At 34.8% G+C, this 6,303-nt stretch overlaps 1 long non-coding RNA gene across 1 annotated transcript; it reads right to left on the reverse strand.

Moving 5' to 3' along the window:
• Positions 1 to 471: 471 nt before the first annotated feature.
• Positions 472 to 5,624, reverse strand: LOC130053126 (uncharacterized). Its single transcript, XR_008801612.1, has 2 exons — positions 5,460 to 5,624; positions 472 to 709 (listed from the first exon to the last, which is right to left on the reverse strand). It is a non-coding gene; the product is annotated as an uncharacterized LOC130053126 (long non-coding RNA).
• Positions 5,625 to 6,303: the final 679 nt, after the last annotated feature.

The following is a 6,303-nucleotide window of genomic DNA, read 5'->3' on the forward strand; positions in this document are numbered from 1 at the left end:
TAAACACCGTGAACTAGGACCAACGTACATGTAGACACTGCCCTTATCAACTAAGGACAGAGAGGGCTAAAATAAAGGGGGGGGGGGGGGTCACACAAACAATATATACAAGAACTACACAACTCATTATGCAAATCCTTACTGCCTTCTACATATAGTGAGAAACCAATCTCATTTGGCAAAGGGACACACTCTTTAATATGGGGAAGGGCACATACCCCTCTTGACTCGGTATGATAACCGATACGTTCACGCTGTTTGGATGACTAGCAAATGTCGTCGCAAGTCGTACTAGACACCAAAATAAGTTTAAAACGCTTAATTGGATTTTGCCAGTTAAATTTGAATGATAGAGAATTCAATTGAATGCAGAGACATGCACTTTTGATGCTGTTAAAGGGATATTTAGCCGATTTAACAACTAAAATATTTAATTCTACAAGGCCAAATTGAATACAGCACTCCTCGAGCGTGTTTTGATCAATATTCAAATCACATAAAACATCAAACCGAACTATTCTACATCAGAGTGCCGAACGTATACCCATCAGTAGATTATTTGTATTGTTTGTTTTACTTCTTTAAATCATTTTTCAGTCTTTCCCATGGGCATACAAGGTGTGTGTCATCGTCAGCATCTAGTACTTCTCTAGCTGACGTCATTACTTTGGATTCCTTAAAGGCATCAACAACCTTTGCCATGTTGATTCTGAAACAAGAAGGCAGAATATCAGTATAAAACTAAGATTAATAAAATTCTAAACACATGATTCCGTGCTGCTGGCAATTCCCAGTGAATACTCTATCAAATCGCAATCTGTGAAGGTTCGGGGTTCGTACTCTCTGTACCATCGGTATATAAATTCTTCCGGTTGGATAGACATGTATGTACTACTGGTTTGTATCAATGTTCCTTAATAATTTATGTAGCATAACATAAACTATAAAATGTGTTATATATTTTATGAATATACAGGGCACCCCTGGTGAGGACTTTGTAAGGGGGTCTCTGAGGAGATTTTATTCCAAATTATTGTATGGTATATGTAATTTGGAAAATAAAATATTTGTACCATAAAAAAAAAGAAAAAGAAAGATTTGTGTCATCGCAAAACATGTTCAACCAAATTAAAAACTTTTTTGTGTTTAAAAAAAAAAGTTCGGGGTTGTTTATTTTCAGTAAGAAGGACAAATGGAGTGAAGTACGAAATATTTACCTTTCTCTCCCACTGAAGAGCAATGCGATCCTCAACAGAATGTGATTCTTGTATTATTTAGTTTACATTAACAAAACATATTTTGGTTTACTTGTGATGACATAATACGACGCACCTTGCTGTAATTATGTCTCAGGCCAGAGGAAATAAACAGTGCAACACAACAAAGCATCTGTGCGAACCGGACTAATTTACCACGCAGCCAATCAGAACCGGACTAATTCACCACGTAGCCAATCAGAACCGGACTAATTCACCACGTAGCCAATCAGAACCTTCCAAACTCATATTTGCCGATTGTTACCAAAATATCTAAAGCAGCTTTAGATATGTACAGTAAATAAAAATCACCATTGACACATCAAAATTCAGGCATATTGCAATCTTTTGCTGTAATTTTGACATTAGAATTTCGTTTGTTGATATAGAAACATTGTCCAAAGCATTGTTACATGGAAGTAAATGATTCACAGGGGAGGAATTTGGCACATTGTTCATAAAATTCAATTGGAGCCTGGAGATTGCCTTTTTTTTTTTTTTTTATCTTCAATCCATTTTTCTTCATTTTTAATGCATTCCAGCAGTTTAATCACGGTTCAGAGTTAAAGTTCTAACTCCTAGTTGACAGTTAGTGCCCCTTGTGGTGCAACTCTGGAGATCGGGTTTTAAATCCGGGTCTCGACACAGTGATTTCAGAAGTTGGTTATCTCCCGCCTTGACGTCGCGATGAACGACTTCGATTCGTACCCCAGTACTTAGTAGGCTAAATCCTTATTCATATGTGTAATACTCCAGCCAATCACATCCATCGTTTGATAACTGAAACATGCGCGTTACCATTTTTTTTTTTTTTACAAGACCGCACACTATCACACTAAACAGCATAGAAGGCAGGGTTTGTGTGGGTTAGAGTTTAACTGTCAGAATACGTCGTAAGAGTTGAAGTTCCCTCTGTTCTATTGCAACTCGAGAGGCACGCTTGATTGAACAACTCGAGTTACGCGAGTTGCTCGAGTTGTAGATAAAACGTGTATTTCATAACACAGTGTTGGACACGGGTTGGAGCATCAAGTGTTCAACATGGCGGAGAATGAAGAGAAATATTGAGTATGAAATGTGAAATTAAAACGTTTTGGGAATATAATGCAAAATTCCCATGAAAAAAGACACATAGCTAAAGTTTAAGTAACAGAGTTTTTAAAATAATCAATATAAATATTTGTAAGCAAGGCTAGTTGTTTCTTTTGATTCCGATATATTGCAGATAAAGCCACTTTTTGGGGTGAATTATACATCCTCATGTGTTAAATGGGGTTTTCTGAATAGAAATACAGAACTAATGTAGATCTACTGTATGATAACACTATATCAAACAAACAAGGACATTAGTTTTTTAAAGTCAGTCTTGCCGTTCATACCCTCATGTATTTTCAAAATTGAAAATTATTTCTTATTTGGAATTTCCATTCATTTGCTGCATTGTAGTATTTGAACCTGCAATATACAGTTAGGATTTCCTATTTTGAAGTACCATAATCTGGTGACGATAACCCTAGTACATATACAGAAACAAGATGTGTTTGCGACACACAGATGCCCCCATGCGGCAGAAAAGTAGATTATGCTACCCAAAGAAAGATCTTGCCACAGGGAAATGAAAGCCCTATCACCGTCCATTAAGAAGTTGCGACTGCGACAACCAATCCTAAGTGGATGAACGACAATCTCTGTGTTTTTTGAAGAACTTGACTGTGGAATAACAGAAACTGAAATCATCGATGCTATCAAACGATTAAAGAGAGAAAAATCGCATGGAACTGACTTGTTGATTAATGAATACTTTATTGAAGTAAAAAAAAATCCTTGTACCTATTATTCACAAATTGTATTTTTTCATCAGGTTTCTTCCCTCAAATGTGGTCAAAGTCGGTCATTGTTCCAATACTTAAGAAAGGGGGTGTATTAGACTAAAATGATTATAGAGGTATTAGCTTAGTTGGTTGTTTCTGTAAATTATTTACTTCTATTTTGAACCAGAGATTATTGTTATGGTTAAATTCCAATGATGTTACTACCGATGCGCAGTTTGGTTTTCACCCAAAGGCACAGCGGAGGCTATATTTAGCCCGAGTTCAATTATTGATATGACATTAAGTAGGGAAAAAAGTAGTCCTGCGGTTTTATAGATTTTAAAAGGGCGTTCGATTCATTTGAAAGAATAAAATTATGGAAAAAACTTAGTACTGTTGGCATAAAGGGGAGAATACTCGGTATTATTCGTGTGATGTATGAAACTATGAAGTCTTGCGTCAGATCAGCAGGAATGTTGTCGGAGTTTTTAAAAAATGATATCGGTTTATTACAGAGCAAGTATTGTTACCCATAATTTTTCATTATATGTTAATGATTTTGAGATCGAATTCTTAACAAAAGGGATGACCCTTTTACAAATACAAGAATTAAATACGTCTGCCTGCAGATGGCATGGTTATTTTTTCCGAAAATGCTGAGTTGCTTAGCATGCTGGATACCCTTTTTACTTATACCACAAAGTGGGATCTTTCAGTGGATGTAGAAAAAACAAAAATACTTATTTTCAAAATGGGAGTAAAATTAACAGTAATGAAAGTTGGCATCTGAATGGGGAGGCTATAGAAATTGTTGATAAATTCACATACCTGGGTGTTTTTAATGAATTACAATGGAAAGTGTAGCACCACACAAAACCAATTGGCCAGTCAGGGCAGAAAAGCAATGTTTTCCTCGAAATCTAACGTCAGCCAAATGTATTTAAACACCTTATTTGATACATATGTTACAAGTATATATAATTAATTACAGTTGTGACGTTTGGGGTAGCCATAGTGCAAAAAATGTTGAAAAAGTGCACTTGGAATATTTGAAGTCTGTACTGGGTGTCAGGAAAAATACAAATAATGCTATGGTGTATGTAGAAACAGGCAGACTGCCTATGAACATTGTTCGCTAGTTTCGACTTTTTAAATTTTGGTTTAAATTATTACAAAGTGAAAATTGTATTTTAAAAACATGTTACAAAAGTTTACGTGAAGAAGCTGACAAGGGTGGAAATAATGTGATTAATTGGGCTATCCAGTAAAAAACAAACAATTTGATAAAGGTTTGGGTCATATTTGTTGTAATCAAGAATATAATGGCGTATATTGTAATACTTATTTCCCAATTAATAATTAAGCAAAGAATCACTGATGTTTTTGGGCAGAGTATTGTTGAACAAATCAACTCCTCACCAAGATGTAAAACTTATATGTACATTTATGACTATTTTTCATTGCAATTTTACTTGATGGAGACTATACCACATGTTTATAAAAACACATTAGTAGAATTAGAATGTCTACGCATAATCGTGCCATTGAGAGTGCATTGACGTCATTTTAATGTAGTAAGAAATAACCGCTATGTAAACTTTGTAATTTAGATATTGAGGATGAATTTCTTTTTATTTTAAAATGTCCTTGCTTTATTGAATTGCGCAGGAAATATATCAAGAGGTATTATTGGGAAAACCCATCTATTTTTAAACTTATACAATCATTAAGTGTAAAAATTTCAAAAAGTTGTGTAATTTGGGGAAATATCTTTACTGTGCCTTTAATTTACGTAATGATTTACTTATATAGCATTCTCTGTCTATAAATTCACATCAATATTGTGTAACATACCATATAATGCCATGCCATACAATACAATTGTTAACTTGTTTATTATTTTTGTAAACATGCACTGTGTATGCCACAAGACGCATGTCTTCAGCAATAAAGAATATATATTGAAGTTATATAGGCCAAAGTTAAAGTTTTTGCAGACAACCAGATCAACATTTTAAAATCTATATGCCTTCCGATTCCGAATACCGACACATATCACAATATAATCTTCCGAAACCTGATCTCACTCAAATTTCCACCATTGTACATTCTCAAGGTGTGTATACTTTAAATTCCTTGCTAAAGAAATCGTCATGCACTCTTTAGAAAACTTTCATTTTATGAACGTGGCCGTAGAGCAAGGGTTGATAATCAACGCTGTCAGTTAATTAAAATGAACAAACGCTGTCAGTTAATTAAAATGATCAAACGCTGTCAGTTAATTAAATTAAACAAACGCTGTCAGTTAATTAAATTAAACAAACGCTGTCAGTTCATTAAAATAAACAAACTAATAATATAATATATCATATTTTCTCTGTATAGAACACACCTGTACAGCGTGGCAGAACGTTGTGATAACGTACAGGTATAGCGCGCAGTACCCCGGGAATCCGTCCAACGAACCTTTCTAACATACAGGACACACACCGTCGGTTTAATGAAATTGAATGCGCACCGATTCAACCATGTTCTCAAACGATCATCCCATTCACGATTTACGAAAGCCCTGAAGGTTCATTCGAAATTCAAAGTACGATATTTTTGAATTCGAATTTTGAAATTCAATATCCAATCAAACAATCAATATACAGGCCACTATATATACGAGACAGCATATCTTTATCAAACTCATCAAATGTAAACGATCGCCATGTTTATTTTAAGATTAGAAGTATGGGATTACATAAACGTGGAATGTGACAGAAAGCAAGTCAAATACAACACGTCTTAGTTTCCTTTATCTAGAGCTACGCATTCGTGTACTCGATCTCTGTGCCTTATTGAAAATCAACCATATTCTCTAATGATGACGATGATAATACATGTAGTATTATATCAAAATAAGAAAATTGGCAGGTGTCCCTAAGCTTCTTCTGTTTACTGGAGAAGAAAACATGTTGTTCAACGGTATGGCTCCACAATCACTCTGAAATTAATTTCAGTTCATAATAATAAATGAGTAATTGATGAATAGGAATGCGTTATTCAGGCATGCGCATAGCGTCCTTTTTCAAAGTGGGGACCAGTTGGAGAGGTTGACTCTATAATTGTTTAAAACTATTCACAAGCAGAAGAAGATATTTGGTCAAACACACACGAATGGTTCGCTACCAGTTAATTTTCACATTTGAAATTGCCGGTGACGGGCTTGTTTAAACACACGAGTATCAATT

Source organism: Ostrea edulis, chromosome 3 (genome assembly GCF_947568905.1).
Source record: "Ostrea edulis chromosome 3, xbOstEdul1.1, whole genome shotgun sequence".
NCBI lineage: Eukaryota > Metazoa > Mollusca > Bivalvia > Ostreida > Ostreidae > Ostrea > Ostrea edulis.